The sequence below is a fragment of the Podarcis muralis genome, chromosome 6 (assembly GCF_964188315.1).
Source record: "Podarcis muralis chromosome 6, rPodMur119.hap1.1, whole genome shotgun sequence".
Classification (NCBI taxonomy): domain Eukaryota; kingdom Metazoa; phylum Chordata; class Lepidosauria; order Squamata; family Lacertidae; genus Podarcis; species Podarcis muralis.
In genome coordinates, this window is record NC_135660.1 from 25020020 (window position 1) to 25047793 (window position 27774).

The following is a 27774-nucleotide window of genomic DNA, read 5'->3' on the forward strand; positions in this document are numbered from 1 at the left end:
AAGGGGGTCGATCTGTTTCAGGTGCGCTTTGGATCCCCCACCGCGTTTAGGTCAGGGGACAGCTTGTTCTCCATAACTTATTAGAGGGGAGGGGGAGAGCGACCAGTGAAGAAAGACGGACCCGGAAAGTGCCGTTTGCAAAGTTGAAAAATCCTGCGTATTTGTTTCCCACTCGTGTTTGTGTTTCTACCACCCCAGTTGCAAGGAAGGCAGGATGCTGGCGTCGGGGTGCTCGGAGTGAAACGCACAGATTTGTAGAAATCTGCAGGGAAAGAGCGCAGAAAGAGAAAGTTGCTCACATCTTAAGCTGAGTCCAGCAGACGCTATGCTGAGCATCCCACGAGAATCCCGTGGTTTTTGAGGCTCAGGCAGACTTGCCTGACGTAGTAGGGTCTGGGCACTCCATGTGGGTTGTGATCTGCCCTAGTATTCCGCGGACACCGCCACCCACCCCGCTCCGGCAGCCTCTGAAGCCCTCCCAACAATGGGTTTGGGCTGGGGAATCACGCGTCGACGTAGCCTTCATCTGTAGAGGACGCCGCGTGGGCGGACAGGCGGGAATCTACGCGGTGCTGAATGTCTGCATAAGGTTATAGGAGTGCATAGCACCCAACCCCATCACAGGCCTGCTTGCAAGTGTATAAGCCGTGGCTGTGCACAACAACCCATCATAGGTAATGGTGGGTATATGGTTAGCATTAAAACAAAATACAGTGGTACCTCTGGTTGCGAACAGGATCCGTTCTGGAGCCCTGTTCACAACATGAACATGAACGAAGTGTGTGGATTGCATTTCGCCGCTTCTGCGCATGACGAAAGACAGTACTTCCGGGTTGCCGCGGGATGCAACCTGAAAAGACGTAACCTGAACTGAACGTAACACGAGGTATGACTGTACAGATAAGGGATCTTTAATCGACACCTACATTATTTATCAAATTATGCTGGCGGTGATAGTGATGGCTATATGCTATCAAGCCAATACAAGTACACTTCTTCAGTTTGCTGTTGATGCTGAAACTAGGGTGACATATGTTTTTCAGCAGCTGTTCATGTATATTCAATGGGGAGTAGTCTGGCAGCATGTGTTCGCACATCTGTTTGCTAAGTCAGAAATTGAAATGCACTTTAGAACTTCTTCCAAGGAGACTCATAGGTCTTCCTCCCCAGCAGTAAAAAAGCCAACTTGGAGACACAAATATAGGTACTATATAGGTCTTTGAAAGTTCTTAAGCTACAGATCTTGAGCTTCTGTGTCTAGCAGTGAAGCCTTGGACACCTTGGTGTTCTGGAAAGCTGGAATACATCTTTGCCCAAGATGAATTTTCTCCAAGCAGCGATGCAGAGTCAACAGTGACTGATGTGCACACACCCAACACTTCTGTGTAACACGATGCTGATGTAATATTGTTCATTTAACATGAAGGGGGCGGGAATCCTAATTCCACCAGAGTTATGTTGCGAGATCTGCAAAGAAAAGACCCGTTTGTTTAAATGTGTCAATGCTGTAAGCTCTGTTCTTCCATGATTAACGAGCTGGGCATAGAACAAATTTGTATTTATTAACGCAGAACTGTTTATCCAGAGCTGCAGTCAGATTTGGTTGAACTTCTTATTAGAGATATCACTGGAATGAGAAATGAATGCCAAGATTCTTTTTCTTTACAGCCTCTTTGCGTGCTCAGCACTTTCTTACGAAAGGCATGCTTGCTGCATGTAGGAGGGGAGGGGAAGGGAAAGGCAGAGTCACAAATCTCACGTCTGCTGCAAAGTCTCTCTGTCATCAACCTGAGTGGGAGCAGTACCTAGGCATTGCTATACAGGTTTTCAGACAGATACAAGCTTGGACCAGCCTTCACTGTGCCCCATCAGTCAGAATTCTTGGTCCCTCTGGTGCCTTTAGTGCCATATCACATTGATGCCCTGTTATGGTGACTTCTCCCTCACTTCTGATAGAGTCACACTTCTCTGAATTTTGCCATACAGTTCTCCAGCCAATAAGATGAGACTGAAGAGACCAATACAGTGGTATATTGGTTCTCAAATGCCTCGGTACTCAAACAACTTGGAACCCAAACACTGCTAACCTGGAAGTAAGTGTTCCGGTTTGCGAACTTTTTTTCCAGAAGCCTAACGTGCTCCGTTTTGAGTGTTACGCTTCTGATTTGAGTGTTATGCTTCCAATTTGAGTGCCACACTTCCGTTTTGAGTATTACGCTGAGGTCTGTCTGGTTTTGCTATTTATTTTGCGTTTTTGTTTTTGAGGCTCTTTTTGTTTTGTTTTTTGTGACTGTGTGGAACCCAGTTCAGCTACTAATTGATTGATTGTGTGACTGCTGTACATTGTTTATTGCTTGCATTTTATGGATCAATGGTTTCGTTAGATAGTAAGATTCAAGTTAAATTGCTGTTTTAGGGGTTGTTTTTAAAAGTCTGGAATGGATTAATCCATTTTGCATTACTTTCTATGGGAAAGCATGCCTTGGTTTTGGAATGCTTTGGTTTTGGAACGGACTTCCGGAACAGATTAAGTTTGAGAACCAAGGTACCACTGTGGTGGGGCCAATGGTCAAGAAGACAGTTTCTGCATGTGCTGTAGAGGGAAGTGAGGGGCAGATGCAGCTCATCCATCTTGGAAGGAAGCCCATCAAAGAGAAGGAAAACACTGATCCTAAACTTCTGAAATATACTCAGAGTCCTGTAGTGATTTCATGCTCTTTATTGCAGCTTGTAAAACAGTGATCGGCTTGCCCCCCAAACCTCAGGCTTTTATATACATTATTTACACAATGAGTCCCGTCTGATTGGCTGATTCTGCTTCCCTCCTGGAGCCTGATTGGTCTTTTCCTGCAGGCCAATCAGTTGTTGCATTCTACGATCCTACCAGCCTAATAGGCTGATTAACTTCCTCCTGGGGCCTTATTGGTCTTTTCCTGCAAGCCAATCAGTTGTTGGATTCTAGGATCCTACTTGCCTATTGTTCTAGGATTCAAGCTTAGTACATAACAACTTCTGTTGCCTTGTGGTTTATCTTCAGGAGAAGAAAAGGCTAAGGTGTAAACCCTACAGAAATCTGGAGTGTGGTCCCTAAGACATTTGGCTAGTGCTTGTATGCCTCCTTACGGCAACTCCTGAAGCCAAGCTGGTACCAAACATATTGCTCTGTTTTCCTTTGGACTACGTCGGCAATGCCAAGAAGGAGAATCTTGTCATCTGGGTACCGTAGCCCTGGACCTCCATACACACAGCCCAGGCTTGTGTCTCAGGGAGGTCACTTCAGTACTGCTAATACAGCAATTTGACTTCACCCCTGGAAACGCACTCCATTGTCTTTTGAGACAGATGGATATCAACAATCTCCAGCTAAGTAATGTGTCCAAAATGCTTATACGTGGGTAAAGCACACATAAAAATGTGTACAGTGAAAATGACATACAAAAATATTTAGGAAAACTGATTCCCCCAAATGACTATATTGGGCAAAATCACATACATCAATGTGTATATTAAGAGAATTGCACCCTAAAATGCTGAGAACTTAACAAAATGCAAACTGATGTGGAAATATGGAGAACTGGATTTAAAATGAAATCTTACCCTTCGGTAGGCTTGGGGAGATGGGTGGTAGTTCTCTACCCTTTGGGAGCAAGAGGATGGTTTTTCAGTTCTGGCTTTGGATTACATGACCTAACCTGAATTTGGCATATTTTAATATTCTGTGTGCTAAGCACTTGTAAGTCCTGCTGATCTGAATAGGAGAAAACTATACATGTACTTAGGGATGTTGGTGGCACTGTGGGTTAAACCACAGAGCCTAGGACTTGCCGATCAGAAGGTTGGCGGTTCGAATCCCTGTGACGGGGTGAGCTCCTGTTGCTCGGTCCCTGCTCCTGCCAACCTAGCAGTTCGAAAGCACGTCAAAGTGCAAGTAGATAAATAGGTACCGCTCCAGTGGGAAGGTAAACGGCGTTTCCGTGTGCTGCTCTGGTTCACCAGAAGCGGCTTAGTCATGCTGGCCACATGACCCGGAAGCTGTACGCCCGGCTCCCTCGGCCAGTAAAGCGAGATGAGCACCGCAACCCTAGAGTTGGCTACGACTGGACCTAATGGTCAGGGGTCCCCTTTACCTTTACACATGTACTTAATTCTCCCACTGAAATCAATTAGACTTTTTTTAAAGTGATTGGTTTTGGGGGACTAGATGCAAAATGGAATAGAACTACTGCACCTTGAATAGTTGTATAGAAGAGGGTATTTCAGCAAACATGTTACTCCTGTTCAAATTCTCTCTTCTATAAAACTATTCAAGATGAAGGAGCCCACCCTAGAGAGCGGCTGGGCAACGTCACTGGAACATGTTCTATATTTATATTATCTGGTCTTGTTCAAGTACACTTTTGTTGTTTTCAATTAATTAATATGTTCTCTTGCATCTTCTTCCACACCAATTTTCTACTTATTGCTTGGAGTATTTTTCCCAGTATTGCTATTAACCCAACTTGCCGATAATTTCTCCAACCTTTATTTTAGCACATCTTGAGGATGGGGATGATTACCGTAATTGTTTCCTTGTACCTCACTGTGGTTGGTCTGGTTCACTCTGTTGTTTTTCTATTGAGTCTGAATTAAATAGGACATCCATCATTTGCAAACAATAGTGGGCTAAATTAATCCCGGATGAAACTCTACTGGAGCAAATGAAGTTGCTGCCATTCTACCTTTGCTCTGCTCTGCTTTGCCAATCAAACAGCTTGTTGGAATAGTGCCAGTGCTTTTTTTCCTCCTAAAAAAAATGTTTAGGGGTACTCTCATTTTGACTCAAGAAAATCACCATTTTATAGTTCAAATAAGGAAAAACAAATACAGTACAGTGGTACCTCGGATTAAGTACTTAATTTGTTCCGGAGGTGCATTCTTAACCTGAATCTGTTCTTAACCTGAAGCACCACTTTAGCTAATGGGGCCTCCTGCTGTTGCCGCCGGAGGATGATTTCTGTTCTCATCCTGAAGCAAAGTTCTTAACCTGAGGTATTATTTCTGGGATAGCGGAGTCTGTAACCTGAAGCGTATGTAACCTGAAGTGTATGTAACCTGAAGCGTATGTAACCTGAAGTGTATGTAACCCGAGGTACCACTGTAAATGGACAAAAGTACAAAGATTCACAAAATGTTTAGGGGTATGCGTCCCCCCAGAAAAAAGCACTGAATAGTGCTAATCATAAACACAGATTTCCAGCAATGAACTTCCAATTTCCTTTTAAATTATCCCACATAATCTCTAATATAAACAATAAACAGCAATGCATAGTAAAGTTCTTCTTCCAAACATGTCAGTTAGCAAGGTATGAGAGAATGTTGTTTGGTGGGCAACTGTTTTTTGTGAGTCTTACATTCTCCCCATTTTCTCTCATCATAAACCATTGCTTGACAAGTTTACAAACTGCTGCGTTAATGGAAATTTTTGGTGAGACAATGTGATATAGTGTGGCACTCTCTCTCTCTCTCTCTGTGTGTATACATACATACACACACACACACACACACACACACACACATATACACACATATAGGGATGCAGGTGATGCTGTGGTCTAAACCACCAACCCTCTTGGACTTGCTAATCAGAAGGTCAGCGGTTCGAATCCCTGTGACGGGGTGAGCTCCCGTTGCTCGGTCCCTGCTCCTGCCAACCTAGCAGTTCGAAAGCACACCAGTGCAAGTAGATAAATAGGTACTGCTCGGGCGGGAAGATAACCGATGTTTCCGTTGTGCCAGAATCAGTTTAGTCCTGCTGGCCACATGACCCGGAAAGCTGTCTGTGGACAAATGCCGGCTCCCTCAGCCTGAAAGTGAGAAGAGCGCCACAACCCTATAGTTGCCTTTGACTGGACTTGCCCATCCAGGGGTTCTTTACCACTTTGTGTTTTCCTAGAAAATCTAGCGTTCTAAAAACCAGAGGTCAGACCCAAAGTTTATTTAGATCGCAGTGGGTCCACATTCCAAGAAGGAATGAAGGGGGTGGGTTAATACAAAATAAATAAATAAATAAATAAATAAATAAATAAATAAATAAATAAATGTAACACCTTGCTGCTGGTAAATAAAAATTGCACCACAAGCTGTTAATAGCAGGAATACAGGGAGGGATTTAACCAATAACTCACCCTAGTATTGTGGCCGCATTTACCCAACAGCCATCTTAAGTGAGGGTGTCTGTCACTGTATCTTGAAATGTTGCATAATGTCCAGTAGTACAATTGGTTGTAGAAAGGATATGAAGATACGGCTTGTATTCCCCAAGAGATGCATAGGCATTGATGATCGTGATGTTGTTGTTTATTGAATTTATACCTTGTGCTTCCTCCCCAAGGAGCCCAGGGCAACAAACAGACACACAACTTAAAAAAACAAAAACAAAGCAAAAGTATTACAGTGGTACCTCGCAAGACGAATGCCTCGCAAGACAAAAAACTCGCAAGACGAAAGGGTTTTTTGTTTTTTGAGCTGCTTCGCAAGACGATTTTCCCTATGGGCTTGCTTCGCAAGACGGAAACGTCTTGCAAGTTTGTTTCCTTTTTCTTAACACCGTTAATACAGTTGCGACTTGACTTCGAGGAGCAACTCATAGCACGCGGTGTGGTAGCCTTTTTTGAGGTTTTTAAAGACTTTGGTGATTTTTGAAGCTTTTCCAAAACTTTCCCGACACCGTGCTTCGCAAGACGAAAAAAATCGCAAGATGACAAAACTCGCGGAACGAATTAATTTTGTCTTGCGAGGCACCACTGTATGTTGGTATAATGAAAGTTAATGTCTAGACTGTTAGGAATGAATTCTCCAAATCTCATCCATCTATCGCTGTGTATAAAGCAGTTTGTTTTAAAAAGAGAATTTAGAGCAGACTTGTTAAATCTTTATAACTGATGTGCGCAACACATCCTTGCAAATTTCAGAGATCATAAAATGAGAAGAAGATCTGGAATATTCAACAGCAGTTATTATTTATCAGTAACTCACAATGATGTTTGACTTCTTAATAATTGACTTCTTCTGCAATTGACGTCGGGCTAATGTGTTGTTAATATTCTAAATATCATTTTATAAAAGAGAAACACTCAACAGAACAATAATAATAATAATAAATGTTAGCCTGAGTGGAATTAACTTTTATGGTCTGTATATTGTCTGTCTCTTCCAGTAGAAGATTAGTATTGCATAGGGAAAGCATGAAAACATCCATAAAGCGTAATTTATTTTATGCCATCCTTTCACCTCTCAGCAACATGATACATAATTAGATTTTACTGATGCTAAAATATGGTTTCAGGGTATGGGCTGAAGGCGCATGAGGCCACTATCTTGCTGCTGCTTAGCAGGTCTGGCACTGGTCATTGATGGGAGAAATTACCTCCTCAGAACCACATGCCCAGGGTTCCTTGACCATGACAGAACAAAGTTGGTATATAAATGTAAAAAAGAAAGAAAGAAAAAGTTACAAGATTAACTGAGTTTCATTTTTCCCCCATGGTGGAGAATGGTTTAAACATTCCATATCTTGCACTTCTTTGTTCTGGTCACTGCAATATACGGTGGTACCTCGGGTTAAGTACTTAATTCGTTCCGGAGGTCCATTCTTAACCTGAAACTGTTCTTAACCCGAAGCACCACTTTAGCTCATGGGGCCTCCTGCTGCCGCCACGCCACCGGAGCACGATTTCTGTTCTCATCCTGAAGCAAAGTTCTTAACCCAAGGTAATATTTCTGGGTTAGCGGAGTCTGTAACCTGAAGCGTATGTATCCCAAGGTACCACTGTATCTTGGAGTGACTTTTCCCTAACAAGTGGCTGTCAGAGTTTAGTTAGCCCTTAACCACCATGCTTTCCTTTATCTCTTACTGTCTTTGGGGACACTATCTGCATTGTGTCAAATGTTGCCGTTCTGCTTGCGCAACAGACTTCCACTTGCACAATGTCGCTTTTCCTCAAAATCTGCTCCAGAGGGTTGGAAGACCTCTTAAAGAAGATTTCTTTGAGGGAGGGGATGCGAGGAGAGAAGAGGAAGGTGAAGTCCCATTGCATGAGTCAAACACTGTTTATGTGAGATCAATCAATTTGTAACTTAAGGATTAATTCCGTTAGCGTTAAAGTCAACTAGCCAAGATGGGTGGAGGTGTTGCTTAGCAGCCAGGAAGAGTAGCATGATCTCCACTGAGGTGGCACATGCCCTGATTGGCTACATAGTTCTGAGTGGGTTTTTCCTCTGTATGTTGAGTTGAATGTATTCCTGCTATGTACAAGGCCTTAGAATAACAAAAATCTGTCGGTTTATTTCTCCTCAGATTATATACTGTTTTGTTCAGTTTCCTTAGTAAAGTGAATACTTTTCTCTTTGGACTCTCTCTGCGTTATTTAAGAGACTCTGTTAATAGTCTCTGCAGTCCTGGATACAACCTGCTTTGTAATCCACTTTGAATTATGTATCCACTTGTGTGTTCAGACCTTTAAACCTCCCCCTTAAATAAATTCAGACAAGGCTCAAATTTTGGTTTGGTTTTGGCAGAATTTAGGCCACAACTTTATTGATTACAGCAAGTGAGTGGTTGCATAGGCTCTGGTTCGACTAGCTCCCTGCCATGAGGGTAGCGCTGACCCAGGGTTCCAGCATAGGTCAGACTAGGGTGAACACCTGGATAAGCGGAAAGCCAGGAACAGGCTATCTCTGCCACCCAAATGTCCCCCTGGACTCAGGCTCGGGCACAACCCCCTCTCAGGGGTTGACCAAACCACCGAGTCCCTGGATTCCTTTAACGGAATACCCTTCACATAGGGATGGCGAGAGCGTTCTCCCATTCCTATCACCTGAACCAGAGCCTATCCGCAACCTTACAAGTTGTGATGATTTGCTACGTGGCAGGCGAAACCCGAATGGCAACAGCCAATCAGCCAAGTGGGGAAAATTCCTGCCATGCCCCTGTCCCAATGGCAGACAACACACGACGGCATAGCAAGGTCAAGCGCAAAGCCCTAAAAGTAGGGAGAGGTGGGCGGGTGTTCCGATGCACACACCAAAAGAGGAAGCTCTGGATCACGTGCATAGGTATATATGGGTCCCTTGATCCATTTAGCATGTGTCCCATTGGCCTGATTAAACTCAGCATCAACCAATTGGGTGTTGTGGCTATTCAATCGAACCCACCCACAACACAGGGTTTGGTTGCCAGGTCTCATCGCAACACGTGCCCTCTTTCAGGGAGGACCCGATTTCTAATAACTATTGCCAGTGTAAGAGTTGAGACACTGCTTGCTACCCATAACCAAGACACATGAAGGAGGAAGCAGAGCTTTATTTATTATTTCTCTGATAAACAATAATAAAACATAATGGCTTAGAAAGGACACCATGCATTATCTATTTCACCCTTCAACCTGAGACTGCATGTTACGTTTTGGAACAAAGTAAGAGAAAAACGTTGAACAATTTGGGCTCACATTTCATAGTTCAGAGAGTCACATAAAATTCCTGGAAAGTCACATTAGAATGAAATATGGGAAAGAAGCGCTAGAACATCTTTAAAAGCAAACGTAAAAAAAGGGAACTGCATTAGATTTATTAATATTATGTTGTGCAACTTCTCATTCCAATGGGGGAGGGAGGGTGAATTTAGGATTTCTCTCTCTCTCTTTCTCTCTCTGTGCTTTTTTGAGTGCAGCAGCATAGGCTGGAAACACCAGTTCCCCTTGCACGTCAATATATTGACGGATTGCTGTTAAACAGCTGCTGTTTTGAGTTGCCAGGTCTCCAAGAGGGGCCTTGTGATGCCAGAAGATTGGCTCTGGTGATAGCAAAAGTGGAGACTGTGGATGATGGAAAAATAAATGCAGGGTCTGGGGATGTTCAGTCCAGATAAAATGATGCTTGCTTCCATCTGGCTGAAAGTTCTATCGATCCCAAGTGCTGGTTCATAGAGTTGGTAGCATTTGTCCTTCGTGGGTTATTGGCCCATGCACCCTGGCCTTGGGACTCTTGCCTGTCTGCGATCACCATGTTTCTTGGCTCCACATGCATTTGCTGCATGTGCTATCATTCCCCTTTGCTACCCTTTCTTCTCCCTTGCCACCTCCTAGAGCTATGACCACCAACCTGGTCAATGGTCAGGTCTGCAATGATGGGAGTTGGAGTTTAACAACTACTGGTGGGTGCCATATTGGCTATCCCTTTCTAGAGGAACCAGCCTGTTTTTCTACGTTCAGCCTCATTTTAAAGATCTGCTTATGTGCATTTATTTATCTACAGTGGTACCTCGGGATAAGTACTTAATTCGTTCCAGAGGTCCGTTCTTAACCTGAAACTGTTCTTAACCTGAAGCACCACTTTAGCTAATGGGGCCTCCCTCTGCCGCTGCGCCGCTGGAGCACGATTTCTGTTCTCATCCTGAAGCAAAGTTCTTATGCCGAGGTTAGCGGAGTCTGTAACCTGAAGCATATGTAACCTGAAGCGTATGTAACCCGAGGTACCACTGTATTTAGAAGGTTGAGCAACTGCTTGATCTCCAAGAGGTGTGCAATATAGAAAATGTGGTGCTAGTGGCAGGCAGGAACCACATTCCCTTCCTTTTTCAGGCAGGCAAGAGCATGGATACAGTAGTTATGCTCTTTTTGCAAAAGTTTCCAAGTTCTTGCAAACCTCAAGGCCTTGGCCATTGCGGCAGAGCCAGAGTTTAAATTTGTGCCTTTCTCTCTTCAGAATTACGCTTCATTGTAGAGGAGCAGAGGAGCACGGCGTGACCTGACCTGTGACTTTGCAAAACAAATTGCTGGAGACTGGGCAATCATCAGAAATAGCGAGCGGCTCAATTGAAATGCTTTTAGTCCATCTCCGAGCGCATTTGTTTCATTACACACAGCCAGCTGCGTCATTAACATCTTGTTCCATGCTGAAATTTGCTCTAATATACAGGCCAGACTAACAAGAGAAAGTATGTGGGGCTAGTTAGGCTTTTGCTTTTATGAAATGTTTCTATGGTGCCTGCTGCATTTGAAATGCCATGAAGAGATGGGGGCTTAGGACTTTTTGTCCTCAGATAAATCCATTCCAGGAAAGTGATAAGCTTCTCATTAAAGCAGCTACAGAGCACATCTCAAAAATAATTCCTTATGTGTTGGTGTGTGTGGAAGTCTTGCTATCAGACATACTAAACAAGGAGAGAAAAAGTCTTCATTTTTAATCCTCTTCCACTAACTTGTTTACCAGTTTAAAGGACCCAGTACAGAGAAGGCAGGCACTATTTGCAATCTGTTGATGCAGTAATTTTTAACTCTTTTACTGTTGATGCAGTAATTTTACCAGTACAGTGGTACCTCGGGTTAAGTACTTAATTCGTTCCGGAGGTCTGTACTTAACCTGAAACTGTTCTTAACCTGAAGCACTGCTTTAGATATTAGGGCCTCCCGCTGCTGCTGCGCCGCCAGAGCACAATTTCTGTTCTCATCCTGAAGCAAAATTCTTAACCTGAAGCACTATTTCTGGGATAGCGGAGTCTGTAACCTGAAGCGTATGTAACCCGAGGTACCACTGTAATCAAATTTCATATGGAGTGTGGGAAGAAAACAGTGCTTCAAATGTGAGATGTAGGCACCTAGAAATTGCTGGATATTCATGAAGATGGCATGAAATCACCTAGTCCTAATCCTTAATCTGTATCACTCAAGGGGGTTAGGATAAACCAAGGTCCTATCTGCCAAGTTCTAGTAGTGGCCGGAGGCTCTGTCACTGTTGAGGCTAATGCTGTGTTCATTGGGTTGGCTCCATAGGAATGGGGGATGAATTCAATTCAGTTTATAGTTAAAGGCAAACCTACACAACTCACACTTTCTGAAACCAAAAGAGCACCCTTCTTCAAAACTTGCACCTCTCTGAACTTTGCAGCTCAGTTTTCCAGCCAAGTAATGTTTACCACAATTGATATATTGGGGTAAAGTGTGCATAGAATTGCATGTATTAGTGAAGATGACATTTTAAAAAATGTGTTATATTAGAGGAAATGCTTTTCAAAAAAACCCACACGTTTGCGTTAGTCAAAGCTGCATACAAAAATATGCATATTAGGAAAAAATGTGCATTAAAAATGCCGATAAATTTTCATGAGGAATTACTTTGTAAAATAAATAAATAAATAAATAAATAAATAAATACCCAACCTAATGTGGAAATGTGGAGAACTGAATTTAAGAATGTGAACCTGTGAGAAGTGACCATGGCACAACTGCTAGTGGCGGCAGTTCCCCCAATGGCAAAGCATGTTCTCCTTCATGGAGAACACGCGTTGCAGTGGGGGCCGCCAGAACACTCCAAAGTTGTGGGGCGGGCTAATTGATCGTTCCCTTGTTGTTGGGAAGAAGTTAATGTTGCCATTTGTTGATTGACAGCCAGAAATGCTAAAACTCCTTGCACGAGGCTAGGGCTTCCTCTTTTCGCCCGTGCATCAGATTGCCCGTCCCCCCCTCCCTAGAATTAGGGTTGTTTGCTTTGACCTTGCTATGCCTGTCATGGGGTTGTCTGCTCTTGGGGCAGGGGCCCGGTAGGAATTTTGTCCATCTGGCTGATTGGCTGGGGCCATTTGGTTTTTGCCTACTGCGTAGCAAATCGTCACAACTTGTAAGCTTGTGGTTAGGTATTGGTTTATGGTTTGGTTGGTTGAGGGGCATGGATTGGCTGTGCCTGCCCCTCTAATGCTGCTGCTGCAAGGGATTCCGTAAAGGAATTGGGGGCTAACTATTGCTTGTCCACCCTGTCAAGGGGGCTCGGGCCACTGCAAGAGCCCCTGGTTGCATTTGGGGAGGGCTGAGGGCAGGTTCCCTGCTCCGTCGCTACCCCCAAGTGTATTCCCCTTTTCTGACTTTTGCAGGCGTGCGGAATGTCAGTCTGTCCCCCACGGTGGGGGCAGATAGTCGCAACCAATGTCTAAGCAACCACTCACATGTTTGTATTTTAATAAAGTTGTGGCCAAAATTATTCCAAAAACCTTAAACAAAAAATTTGGTGTGAATTGGTGGGGACCTCGACACACAACAGCCTATGACAAAGACCTAAAGTGGGGCACTTTGGGGTGCAGCTAGAGTGGGCTGCTGTTGCCTTTGGATCTGCTGGAAGGGTCCAGTCCTTGGGATGCTCAGTTACAGCTGCTCTTATTTGCCATAAACTGAAACAACAGCAGCAAAACAGAAGTGGAGAACTAGAGGTTGCTTGCTCCCGGGCGGTTTGGTTGGCACATCTCAGTTTGCTCTTCAAGCTCACTTTGATGCCATGGCAATTCCTTGCCCGGTCAATGTGGACAGAGGCACAGCTATCTTATTATTGCACAGCAGTTATCCTTCATATGGGGGCATGGTGCCAAATGTTCCTGTCGCCTACTTCTATTCTGGGCACATTAAGTGGAATGCCAGAAGGAAGGCAGCACAAAGCAAACAAACGGCGCTGGTTGTCAGTAGGTCACTCTGGCCAGAGTGCTTCTCTGTAAGCTTTATGATAATTCAGTAAGTTTCTGTTGCCTGCTCCTATAATGTTAGTGTCCCAATCATTCCCATAGAAATCACTGCTTAAAAACACAGCAATGAGCATGTGGTTGGCTTGACACTGTAGCTATAGCTTGTGCTATTTGCTTGCTTGTTTTTTTTTGGAAAAAATAGAAAATATTTGTTTTACGATATGATCATACACCTTTCCACTTGTAATACGTTACACAGCACCAAAATGTCAAAATACCTTCTTCCCACCCATTACAGCTAAAGTATAGGCCCCTACAGGGACACAGGTGGCGCTGTGAGTTAAAACCACTGAGCCTAGGACTTGCCGATCAGAAGGTCGGCAGTTCGAATCCCTGTGGCGGGGTGAGTTCCCATTGCTCAGTCCCTGCTCCTGCCCACCTAGCAGTTCGAAAGCACATCAAAGTGCAAGTAGATAAACAGGTACTGCTCTGGCAGGAAGGTAAACGGCGTTTCTGTGTGCTGCTCTGGTTTGCCAGAAGCGGCTTAGTCATGCTGGCCACATGACCCGGAAGCTGTACGCCAGCTCCTTCGGCCAATAAAGTGAGATGAGCGCCGCAACCCCAGAGTCGGTCACGACTGGACCTAATGGTCAGGGGTCCCTTTACCCTTTACCTTTATAGGCCCCTACAGGTAAGCATACAAAATATATATGCAAAAGAACAGCAAATCAGGATCTGAGGAATCAGAAGAAATGACAGACAGCCCAGCAATATGCTTGCCATAGTGCTCCACAATAAAACAAATGCTCTATTTTAAAAAGATAAATAATTTTTAATCAATTCATTTTTATTCTCCTATTACTCCAAGGAGCTCGGGGTTGCATACATGCTTCACCACAAATTTTGTTCACACAATAACCCTGTGAGGTAGGCCCTGCTGAGAGGCAGCAATTAGTTCAAGGTGATTAACTTCACAGCCACATGGGGATTTGAACCTGTGACTCCCTGAGTCTAGTCTGTCTATGAACCTGCTTCTATATACACACACCCCTAGCTGGAGAAAGAATGTTCACCCTTTTAAAGAAGTAGGAAACAGAAGAGTTAAGTGCTTTTAGTTTCTGGATGTTAACAAATTGCTGCGCTAATTGATCCTGAGGTGTAATTATAACTGCAGCTTTCAAATGCCAGATTACCTAGTGGCAACAAACATAGCCACTGGATCATGAAGGCTGTAACGAGATTAAACTGCCCTGTCATAAAATTAACTGATTATAAAAAACCATACTGTCTGCTTAAGGCAAAACAAGTAAAGAAAAAAAATTGCGTAGCAAACACTGTGTTATGTCATTGTTGAAGGTGAAGCAGAGCTGAGGCTGTTAATGTCAAAGCTATGGCGATTTTGTCTGGTCAGAGGTGGGAATATATTCTGCCTCCCTCCTTAGATTTTATCCAGCTTTCCACTAGCCAGATATCAAGGTTTTCGAAGTTCAGAGGCAACCTACACCAACCAGCGCCAGTGCTTTGGAAGTGTTGAAGGGTAATAACTACCAGGATACTTTGCTTGAAGCAGGTCACATGCAGTTAACTCCCCTTGCTAGTTGCCCTTTGAACTTCTCTGTCTCTGCAGCCCACCACGTCTGTATTATTACACCTGAACTTAGCCAAAAGGCTAAGACGTGGTGCTCGCTTTGGCAGCACATATACTAAAATTGGAATGATACAGAGAAGATTAGCATGGCCACCACGTCTATATTATTGACTGGTGGTAGGAGAACTGAACAGATAGCATGAGGAAGCCATACAATTATATTACGATACACTCATTTGACTGCTGGGCATTCAACTTGTGGGTTCAGGCTAGGGATGTTTTGAGTATAAACACTCAAAAACCCCAGTTTAGCTACTGGGCTGGTCCATCTAGTGCAGTATTATCTATGCTGACTGACTGACTATACTTGGAGATGCTGGGAATTCACCTGGGACTTCTGCATGCAAAGCAGATGGTCTTCCAATGAGTGGCTCCTGTGTAGTGATGCAGGCCTAAGTATATTTCTGTAACTGATAGAGATGGGGAAATCTGTCAGTTTCACTGTCTTTCCATTTCTCATTTCTCGGTCTTAAAGTTCAGTTCTCCAAATACGTGTAATAGTTAGTGATTTTTTAAAAGAAATCCTCAGCATTTTCATGCCCATTTCTCCTAGCATACACATTTTTTTTTGCTTTGCAATTTTGCCTACTAGACACATTTTTGCAAAACCGTTTTCTCCAACATAATGTATTTTTGTACGTTGTTTTTTTTACCAGTAGGTGCATTTTTGGACCCATCACTTGGTGGAAAACTGCATTGCAAACTTCAGAAAGGCAGGAAATTTGATGGATGGCTGTGTTTAGGTTTGAGAGCAGATTAGCTAGATAGGCATTTAAATTTGAACTGCACTGATTCCTCCCTTCTCTTAGCAAAAACCTTATGATGTTGCTTTGACTTTAACCTGCTGTTCACCCAGCAGTCTCTGTAAGCCTCTTGCCCCATCACATAGTTTTTTTATTTGCACTTCATGTACGTATATGGCTCTTTGTTAAAACTATTATATATATTCATTTGCCAATTAACTTCAGATTCGAGCAGCCCCTAATTCATGTTGCAAGCTCTGTGGAATAGCTCAGAAATGGTTGTGAATGAATATGTATGGCCAGAGTGGTGAGCACAATTAATGTACTTAAAGATGTTAAGCAGATGTTCGTCATTAAGTTTGACATTGTGGGAGTATTATACACACTGTAATCAGTGCTGAATACTGTACATTTTAATCAGTCTGATACCGAAAAACACAAACTGGAGAAAGAAACAATAAGAACACAAAATAAGCATAATATCCAAAAGGGATTTATAAAGTGAAAAAGTTCAAATGAAATACAATCTGCAATCTCTACTAATGCTGGTACCCTAATTAAAACGATCCCTTTGAGGCAGGCTAGACCAGAAAATAATTGATTTAGATATTTTCAGCTAAAGATGCCTTTAGTGCAATCCCTTAATGCAGAGCCCATGAGGGTGGAAAGCAATTATTTGGGTCTTCCTTGCACTTTTAAATAGTATATAAATCTCCAATTATCCACCCCTGCCAATCTATATCTTATTTGTCTGGATGTGATATTTCACACTGACCTTTATTGAAGGCTCTGAGATGAGATTAAGCATCCTGTGGATGTGCAAAAAATCTTGTCCCTCTCCTAATCAAAATCCAGCCAGAAAGGGATGGTTCAGATTTTGGCAGCTTTAACAAGAGTTGCAGCATCTTGCTGATCATCAGTGCCTCCTTCATTCACCACTTCTTCTGATTAAAAAAAGAAACATAGCTCATGTTTCCAGAGCACTTTGTTTGCAAAAGTCTGTGATATTTTTAACTTTTGAGATAGGTTCAGGAGAGACACTGCTCTGCTAACTGAGCTCTAATCATTTGTGAGGCATGCCAAGTCTTCTTGGCAACACCCGAGAAGGAAAAGTGATAAACCTAATGACCCAAAGTACAACAAATGCTTTTTGGTGTTGCATTTCTGCATCTTAGGAACATACGCTGGTTTTATACTGAGTAAGACCATTAGTCTATTTAGCTCTGTGCTCTCTAGGTTAAGTGGCAGAGCTTCATGCTCTGGCACCGGGGGGGCAGGGGGCGGGGCTGGCACGCGTCCCGGGGGCATGGCGTGTACCCTGGGGGTGTGGTATGTATCCCGGGGGTGTGGCGTGCCACCCACAAGGCATGGCGCATGTCCTGGGGGCGTGGCACCCAGAGTGGGTGGGTGCAGCCGCAATGACACCCCACCAGGATCGCGCTGCTGGGGGCGGTGCACTCCCCCCGCCCCCCTCTTCCTCCGCCAGTGTCTAGGTTGACTGATCGTGACTCTCTGGGGTTTCAGGCAGATAACATTCCCAGAAAAGTTTTTAGTGTTTGATTCTTAATACAGTGGTACCTTGGGTTAAGTACTTAATTTGTTCCGGAGGTCTGTTCTTAACCTGAAACTGTTCTTAACCTGAAGCACCACTTTAGCTAATGCGGCCTCATGTTGCTGCCGCACCGCCGGAGCCCGATTTATATTCTTATCCTGAAGCAAAGTTCTTAACCGGAATCACTATTTCTGGGTTAGCGGAGTGTGTAAACTGAAGCGTATGCAGAACCCTTCCAGTCGGGATTCAGGCCTCATCATGGGACTGAAACTGCCTTGGTCGCACTGGTTGATGATCTCCGGCAGGCTAGGGACAAAGGTGAGAGCTGTTTCCTAGTTCTGCTGGATCTCTCAGCGGCCTTTGATACCATCGACCATAACATCCTTCTGGACCGTCTTGAGGGGCTGGGAGCTGGGGGCACTGTCATACAGTGGTTCCGCTCCTTCCTCCTGGGCCGTGTTCAGAAAGTGGTGGTGGGGGGATGAGTGTTCAGATCCCTGGGCTCTCACTTGTGGGGTGCCTCAGGGTTCTGTCCTCTCCCCCATGCTTTTCAACATCTATATGAAGCCGCTGGGAGAGATCATCAGGGGGTTTGGGCTGGGTGTTCATCATAATGCGGATGATACCCAGCTCTACCTCTCTTTCAAATCAGAACCAGTGAAAGCGGTGAAGGTCCTATGTGAGTGCCTGGAGGTGGTTGGAGGTTGGATGGCGGCTAACAGATTGAGGATGAATCCTGACAAGACAGAAGTACTGTTCTTGGGGGACAGGAGGCGGGCAGCTGTGGAGGATTCCCTGGTCCTGAATGGGGTAACTGTGCCCCTGAAGGAACAGGTGCGCAGCCTGGGAGTCATTTTGGACTTGTAGCTGTCCATGGAGGCACAGGTCAAATCTGTGTCCAGGGCAGCTGTTTACCAGCTCCATCTGGTACGCAGGCTGAGACCCTACCTGCCTGCGGACTGCCTCACCAGAGTGGTGCATGCTCTGGTTATCTCCCGCTTGGACTACTGCAATGCGCTCTACGTGGGGCTACCTTTGAAGGTGACCCGGAAACTACAACTAATCCAGAACGTGGCAGCTAGACTGGTGACTGGGAGCGGCCGCCGAGATCACATAACACCGGTCTTAAGAGACCTACATTGGCTCCCAGTACGTTTCCGAGCACAATTCAAAGTGTTGGTGCTGACCTTTAAAGCCCTAAATGGCCTCGGTCCAGTATACCTGAAGGAGCGTCTCCACCCCCATCGTTCTGCCCGTACGCTGAGGTCCAGCGCCGAGGACCCAGCCAGATGGGCAGGGTATAAATAATAAATTATTATTATTATTATTATTATTATTATTATTATTATTATTATTATTATTATATTACATAACCTGAAGCGTATGTAACCGGAGGTACCACTGTAGAGACCTATTATTTGTGGTGCAGCATCCCTTTTGCTTATGTTTATTTTTGATCCTGATTTATCATGTCCAATGGCTAGTAAAGGTAAAGGAACCCCTGACCATTAGGTCCAGTTGTGGCCGACTCTGGGATTGCGGTGCTCATCTCGCTTTACTTGCCGAGGGAGCCAGCGTACAGCTTCCAGGTCATGTGGCCAGCATGACTAAGCCGCTTCTGGCAAACCAGAGCAGCATACGGAAACGCCGTTTACCTTCCCGTCGGAGTGGTACCTATTTATCTACTTGCACTTTGATGTGCTTTCGAATGCTAGATTGGCAGTGGCAGGGACCGAGCAACGGGAGCTCACCCCATCGTGGGGATTCAAACCGCCGACCTTCTGATCGGCAAGTCCTAGGCTCTGTGGTTTAACCCACAGCACCACCCGCGTCCCTTCCAATAGCTAGTACAATAAAGTTATTTGGATTGGATAAGTGTTTGATGTTGTATCGTGTTTTTGCTAAAAAAATTTTGGTTGGGAGCCACCCAGAGTGGCTGGGGCAAGCCAGTCAGATGGGCAGCATATAAAAAATAAAAATAATTCTAGACCTACCTGGAGCTGCTGTGGATTGAACTGGGAACCTTTTGAAGGCAAGGTGGGTGCTCTGCCTCTGAACTACGGCCCCTTTCCCCAAGTGTGTGACCTTATTTGTAAGGATGCCAATGGGCCACAGATCCACTTTCCTCTGACAATGGGAGCTCCTCCACCCCACTCCCAGACAGCTGCATCTATTGCAGTTAAGGATCGGAGGGTGTTTTCTTCCTGGCTATTAGAGCAAGTTGCATGTCTTTTCAGCTGGTACGTTGGAAATGGGAGCAGGCAGAATGGCAGGAGCAATGATACGGCACAGGGAAACCTAATGCTGGGCTGTTTTTGCCAACATGTAGTCTACACTGGTCTCAGTGATGTCAATATATCCTCTGCTTGCACATAAGCAGGAGATCAGCATGAATTGTCCAGATGCAAAGGTCAGGTGTATTTGAGTGCATTTGCCACCTCCAGGTCACAGCCCTTTGCCTTTGCAAAACATGGCAAGTCCAGCTCTTCCCAGTCAACATCCCTGGTTTTCTTTACAGATCTTTGGTGTATAGTGAAAAAGGAGTGAGGCTTTATTAAACACTTCAGCCATTGCATTTCTTTCCTGAATGAGGCAAAAAATACCTAAGGGAATCCTAACTTGCCAAGCCCTGTATATTTGCAAAACTGCCACCTCTAATAGCTAGGTGGCAGCATTCTTGAGTTATGTTTGAACAAGAACATACAGTGGTACCTCGGGTTAAGTACTTAATTCGTTCCGGAGGTCCGTACTTAACCTGAAACTGTTCTTAACCTGAAGCACCACTTTAGCTAATAGGGCCTCCTGCTGCTGCCGTGCCACCGGAGCATGATTTCTGTTCTTATCCTAAAGCAAAGTTCTTAACCTGAAGCACTATTTCTGGGTTAGCGGAGTCTGTAACCTGAAGCATATGTAACCTGAGGTACCACCGTACACGGTTGGTGTAAATTTGTTTTTTTTCCTGGAGGTCTGTCCAATACTTAGAAATTTCTTAGGGCATGTGTGTGTGTGTTTGTGTGTGTGTGTGTGTGTGTGTGCGTGTGTGCATATATATATATATATATAACCTTAGTCTTTTTTTAATAGCTAAAATGCTTTGTTGCCGAATGTGCCCTTCCAGCAAGCAATTTTATTAGTTTTGTGGCACTTAGATTTTGTATACATACAAACTGCTTGGAGGCAGGAGTTTATTTGCAGGCACCATGAAACTGGTAAAGGCTTAGCTCTGGGTAGCGTGGCAGCAGCAGGACTGCTGGAAGGACACAATTTTTACGAACACTTGTGTATTCACACTTGGCCGTGGTTTGACTTACGGTTATTACTCAACAAGACCACAGTTAGACAATTTAAGGTGACTTTTGTGTTTGTTTCTTAATCCCAGCACACAAAAGGTGTCATTTGGTCATTGCTAAAACAATGAGCTTGTTTTGGAAACCGTGTCTTCAAAGACAATGAATGGAAAAACCATTTCTGTTCTAACATTCCCCACCTTGCTTTTTAAGTTGTTTACTTCATCATAATATTATGGAAGTGTTGGAGGCAACAAAGACAGCCAGTCGAATCCTTTGTTGCAAATCAGTATCAGGCTGGAGCATGGCAGGATTAACCTGATACCCAGATCTGTGTATTCCTTATCCCTGGTAAGTGTCAGGAGTGTGTGCAGGAGCCAGACCCTGTGATCAGTAGGGCTTCGCAGGACTAGGGCCTTCCTAAGTTTGTTCTGGAGAGGCAAGGCGCAGCCGCACAGGTGAGGCTGCTTGGTAACTCACTGCACCTGGTGGCTAGGGCTGGGAAGGGATATAAGGTCAGCATTTCCCTTCGGCTCTGTGCCACAGCAACACGTTTCCTGCCTTTCTGCATTTGGCTTCTTGCTTCCTGATCCTCTGACCCTTGACTTCGTGACTCCTTGCTTCTTGACCTTCGGACCCTTGACTTCGTGACTCCCTGCTTCCTGATCCTCGGATCCCTGGCTTCTGGACTCTCGTTCCTGCTCCCACCCAGCCATCTTGCCCCTGGTCCTGACGTCCTCAGCCGGGACTTTGATCTCCCGTAGACCGGACCATGACAATAAGGTCACTTGTTGGAGTTTGGAGCAGAGCCTAAGATTTGGCAGGCAGAATGTAAAGCTCTATTGACTGGTAAAGTCCCATTATGTATATCAGACCTGGCCAATCAAGAGGTTTCATATTGCCAGCTAATGACAAGAATGAGTGAAGGAGATTCCTTGAAAAGGGCTCTGAGGCCAGAATATAAGCAAAATCTATCCACCCGCCCAGCTTCAATGCATAAGATTCTTTGTTCAAATATTGGGACTACCTGGCAGTCAGGACTGTCTATCAATTAGCCATTCACAACTCATTCACCTCACTGGTCACATTATATCTGCATGGCATAGCAAACTGGATGCGAAACACATATTCAATTTTTGCAGGCTTTCTCAGAAGAGTGAATTGACTGATTTCTTTTTTGATAATTGTTTTACGTTTTTACTTCTTGGATTTTTGTTTTATCCTGCTATGGTACTTTGTCATGCTTAGTGGCTGATAAATATTTCCATGTGAAGCGATCAATAAACAGCAAGTGGGTAGTGCGCAATCAGAGAAGATCAGGAGCGAATTAAGTCAGTTGTTTCAAATTAGAATAGACGGAAACACCAACATTTCCAGCTAGGATGAGCCATAGGGAGAAATGCAGTTGGCACTTCTCTGTTTTGGGTCAGCAAACCGACACTTTCCCCAATGAAAACTTTGCCTTTTCATTCTAGTTTTCTTACACATCAGAAACGAGTAAATTGATAACAGGAAAGATGTGGAACTTTCCTGTTATCAATTTACTCATTTCTGATGTGTAAGAAAACTGGAATGAAAAGTAGGGTGGGGAATGACAAGACACGCCCATTTTTCCTTTACCTTTAACGACTTGCCATTTCATTAACTGGAAATGCTGCAACTGGGATTTCCAGTTGGTGCCCTCTCATCATATGGTGTAAGGGTTGCAAATGCCAGTAACGGAATTGCAAGAACTTAGCACATCAATGCAGAGAAAAGCCTAGGGCGGTTGTAACCCCAAAGCAAACATGGAATCTGTCCACTGATGATGAAGAAGACTGATAAATTTCAAAACCAGGGCAAGTAGAGGTTGAGCGGATGAGGCTCAGAGTTAGTGATGGCTGAGATAGGCTTCCATTGGATCGCATTATGTTCAAATGTCTTCATGTGATAGGGTTAGCGAGTGAGCCTTGGGCTTGACTGATATGAACTCATACGACCTAGGGCCTATGTGTAAATATCCGTACTTGTAGTAGAAGGCCTGCTGGAATGCTCTCTCACAAGAGACCAGGGCCCTGCGAGATTTGACATCCTTCCACAGGGCCTGCAAGATGGAGCTGTTCCGCCAGGCCTTTGGTCAGGGTTCAGCCTGGCTCATTTTCTCTTTGTATAAGAACAAGCACGAAGGAGATTTTGCAGCCTGCTCACAGGTCCTTATAATATCAGGGGGAACAGCTGGTCCTGGCGAGTATTAGCCACTTTCAATTTTAACCGGAGGATTGTCATTTGTCCAGTTTTAATTTTAATTTCTTTGAATTAATTTTGGGATGCATTTTAATTGATTGATTGCTTGTTTTTATGCATATTGTATTATTTATATGATGTTAGCTGCTCTGAGCCCGGCTCCAGCCATAGAGGCAGGGGTACAAATAAAATATTATTATTAAATTATTATTATTATTAGAATCCACTCACCCACCCACATCTATTCCAGATGGACAGTTTGAGGGTAAGATATATGCACCACAGGTGTGCATGCACAACTAGGGAGGAGAGAGAAATTGATGTGGTTAGGTGTTTAATGCAAACCGGCTTTATTCACAATTTCTGAAACAATGCATGAACCAAAATGCAGCCTTCCATTGAATTTTGTGGTGCAGTTCTTCACTCAAACGATCTGCAGAAAAATATGTGGATGTCAGGCAGAAAACACGTATAAAATACATATATCAGTGAATGCATATAAAATGCATTAAAGGGTAAAGGTAAAGGGACCCCCTGACCATTAGGTCCAGTAGCAGACGATTCTGGGGTTGCGGCGCTCATCTCGCTTTACTGGCCGAGAGAGCCTGTGTACAGCTTCCAGGTCATGTGGCCAGCATGACTAAGCCACTTCTGGCGAACCAGAGCAGCACACGGAAACGCCGTTTACCTTCCCGATGGAGTGGTACCTATTTATCTACTTGCACTTTGACATGCTTTCAAACTGCTAGGTTGGCAGGAGCAGGGACCCAGCAACAGGAGCTCACCCCATGGCGGGGATTCGAACTGCCGACCTTCTGATTGGCAAGCCCTAGGCTCTGTGGTTTAACCCACAGCGCCACCCGTGCCCCATAAAATGCATTACATATGGGGAAATTGCTCGGGGAAATGTGCACATCAGGTAAAATGGCATAGAGAAATGTGTCCATTAGAATAATATTGCACGAAAATGCTGACAAATTTTAACGAGGACTTAAAGAAAAAAGCTCAGCAAGAAATGCAAACTGCTGCAGAAATGTGGAGAACCGGGGAAAATGAGAAACAGAGAGAAAATGAAATTGACAAGTCTGTCCATCCGTTGCCTCAACCTTTGAACTCCTTGGAGGAAATCTGTCTGACTCCAATCCAGGTAACAACCAGTTAGCATGCACTTAGCTTCAGTTAGAGGGAGGCACCCTGTGCCTTTAGACTATTCCCGATGACCTCTATGACATGAGATATTAAAGCTGGGAGGTGGGTATGGAGCCTAAGGCTTGCTCCTGATTTGGAAAGCTTACACAGCGGGGTGGGGGTGGGGGCAGGGAGTGTGAACTGGGCCTTACACTAACTCTGGAATATACACCATCATCCTTTTCACCAGAATTCTTTCCTGCTAGTCTAGCCTGTTCCTGACAACCCCACATCCTTCTCCAATCTTCGTATTCCATTGTGTAATGAACCACCCACCTCTGAAGGTACAGTATCTTTCCATTGGCTGCTTTTATACCACACAGAGAGATAGATATACTAGCTTATTATGAGGGTAAAAAGAAGGATCCGTTTTATTCATTTGAGATTAAGTCTTTGGTTTTATTTTTTGATAAGCATTTGGGGTTTCCCGGAAAGTACATTATTTACAGTAATCTCTAAAATTTAATTAGCAGGAAAGTGGAAAAAGAGGCTGGAAAAAAGCTACCCTAATTACTGTAAGCAATGTTTTTGCTATGTTTACATAATAGCTTGCAAACAGTGGTGGGTCTCAATACATTACAGCTGTGAGACAGAGAAAACATGATGCAATATTAATAAAGCAGTTTATCTGTATTTTTCAAAACAGGAACGAACTTTTTACTCCAGGGAGCATGGCAGGCAAAAAAATTAAGGGGGATGGGGAGTGCACACCACCTTTCTCCCTATGTGCCGATAAGATTATGTTACAGTGACTGATAATGAAACAGTTTCTCCAACTAGTCCAGCCTTCACCAAACTTGGTCTATCCAGAACTACAGCTCCCTTCAGCCCCAGCCAACATGGCCATGCTGGCCAAGACTAAGGGAAGTTCAGACAGCACCAAGTTGGCGAAGAGTGCTTTACTCACTGTGCTTTCTGTATTCCTTACTTGCAATGGGTTGCATCTCTAAGTGCACAAATCTCTCTCATCGCCCATACAATCCTTCTTGCTTCACTCTGATTTGGTTCCCATTGGCCTTCCTTATTTCCTTCTCCTCTCTCAGCTGTATCCCGGGCGGTTCCTTAAAGGCCTGTTGGTACCGGGTGGCACAGTCAGACAGTTGCTGATGGTCCTGCAACACCTCCTTGCCTCTGCCCTGCATCCTCCTTTATGCTGCTTCTACTTCTACTTTCTCAGTTGGCAACAATGCAGAATTCTCCTTCTCTCTCCCTGCTATTTGTAGGAAGATGCCCCAGACTTTTATAGGGTGGCAGTCGTGGGCCAGGGGTCAGCTTTGCCTGAAGAGCAGTAGCCTGTAGGGGGAGAAGGCAGAGTGACTCCACCTGCAGCTGCTTAGCATTCAGGGGCACAGAGAAGGTGCTGATGAGAACCAGCTGGCTTCAGCCTTCTTAAGAAGAGCTTCCAACAGCAGTCAGATGATGGTACCAACACTTGTAGTTCCTGGCCCTACCTTGCTGCTGCCTGCCCATCTTGACCCTTGATCATCAGATTCCCTGACCCCTGGACTGTGGATTGCGGTTAGCCTGACCCTAGAACTGGACCTGATTTTGGGTGATGACTCTGCCCTCAGGCAAGTACAGCTCAGAAACTCTCCATGTTGGCCTTCCACTCCACTGAGCTCTCTGTGTTGTGGTCCAGCGAAGAGGCTATGACAGGCAGGAGTGAGAGGATGAGAGACAGGATCTGGGACTACCCATTGCCCATGGCATGGTGGAAGGGGCATGGGAATAGCGGGGAGATGTCCTATTCCCAAGGTGCTACACAAACCTGGAGACAGCTCTGGTTCCTTTTACCTGAAGCAGCCTCCCTCCTCAATATGCCCTTCTGAAATCTAGCTGAACTAGATGGACCAATGGTCTGATTCAGTATAAGACAGCTTCCTATGTGGTACTGGATACAGGTGGAGTCAGGAATTTTGTGTTCTGCTCTTGCTGGAGACAAACGATAAAGTTCTTATCTGGCTTCTTGACTCATGTGTCCTTTAAGCCTTCCATGACAGAATCTACACTTTCAGTAAAAACTGGCACAGTCCCACGACACGTGCATTAAATGCCGTTACTGATGCTGTATTCTAGAAATTGCACATTACCAACACATCCACTGATACCTGACACTATTGCCTACTGTTTATTTCCTCTGTCAATTTGCATTTGACTTCTCCAATACTAAACAGCAGTGCCCCAGGTTACATTTACAGTTTATCAGATGCATGGGATGAACGAGTAGACTATGGGAAATCACTTCTATGCATCTGACCTAATAGAGTATTTTGGTTGGTGGGCTCAGTAGCAAATGGGATCATGCATGCCAATATCAGTAAGCACCCTAGGTCATGTCAATAATGTGCTCGTGGACTAGGTAACATTGCCAGGTGTTGGATAGACAAGACAAATTCAAGGCCACTTGGATGAGGAATTCATCCAAAAGCTGAAGATAAGGCATGCTAGTGGGAATCAAGAAGGGTTACAAAGTTGTTGTAAAAAGTAAAGGTAAAGGGGACCCCTGACCATTAGGTCCAGTCGTGACCGACTCTGGGGTTGCGGCACTTATCTCGCTTTACTGGCCGAGGGAGCCAGCGTAAAGCTTCCGGGTCATATAGCCAGCATGAGTAAGCTGCTTCTGGCGAACCAGAGCAGCACACGGAAACGCCGTTTACCTTCCCGCCAGAGCGGTAACTATTTATCTACTTGCACTTTGACATGCTATCGAACTGCTAGGTTGGCAGGAGCAGGGACTAAGCAACGGGAGCTCACCCCGTTGTGGGGATTTGAACCGCCAACCTTCTGATCGGCAAGTCCTAGGCTCTGTGGTTTAACTCACAGCGCCACCCGTGTCCCTACAAAGTTGTTGTAGGAGCTCTCAAATCCCATGTTGCTCTATTATTATTTTTTAAAATCATGGTAGGATGAGAGCTTCTCATTTTTGCTTTAGATTTTCTGCTGAGTGTGTTCCAAACATCTAAGTAAACAGATTGTGCTGCAAGAACTTCCAAGCTAAGTCAAAGGTTAGGAAATGGAACCAAAACTATTTTATACAAAAGCTTCTGCATCAGCCAACATTATCTCATCTTGATTATAATACATTTCAGTTTGTGACAGAAAGCATTTTATAAACAACTAATGTAACAATGTCAGAGGCAGTAGGGGACTCTCACCTTGTGCATGGAATATCCCTAAAAGTCTACCCCAAAGCTCTGTTATTTTTTTTGAGACTTCAGCAGTCTTGCCCAACCTGTTTTCAGTTATTTATTTTTTGTGGCTGTGAGGACTAGAATTTTGATCCTTAGCAATGAAAACCTCAAAAAGGTAAAATTCAGCATCTGCTAGATATTTCCATGTGTGCCCTACAATCTCAGCAAAGTATAGGCACAGTAACTCTTTTATATTTGACCTGCATTTTCTTGAGAGCCTCCCAAAAACTGTACCGTGAAACATGTGCTGTACACTGACTTGTGGTGTAGATCAAATACTTCCTTATGAAATGATGATTACTTTTCTAGTAGCTGTATGCAAATCAGCACTGGGAAAAGTGTTTACTCAGACCACACACTGGATGAAAAATGTGAGGGGGGGCATTGGAGGGTGGGGGTTCTCTTAAAGCAACTGGAATCTTTATATTTTATACATAGGTCACAAGAGTGTGTGTTTGTGAA

General features: G+C 44.4%; 1 protein-coding gene, 1 long non-coding RNA gene and 1 pseudogene across 2 annotated transcripts in view; 2 read left to right on the plus strand and 1 right to left on the minus strand.

Moving 5' to 3' along the window:
- CP (ceruloplasmin) overlaps positions 1-27774 on the plus strand; it is a 569984-nt gene that overhangs the window by 294660 nt on the left and 247550 nt on the right. The gene's annotated exons all lie outside the window — the stretch shown is intronic.
- Positions 890-17087, minus strand: LOC144328117 (uncharacterized). The gene is made up of 2 exons (XR_013393355.1): positions 16647-17087; positions 890-1467 (listed from the first exon to the last, which is right to left on the minus strand). It is a non-coding gene; the product is annotated as an uncharacterized LOC144328117 (long non-coding RNA).
- LOC114598266 (U6 spliceosomal RNA) lies at positions 15160-15220 on the plus strand (annotated as a pseudogene).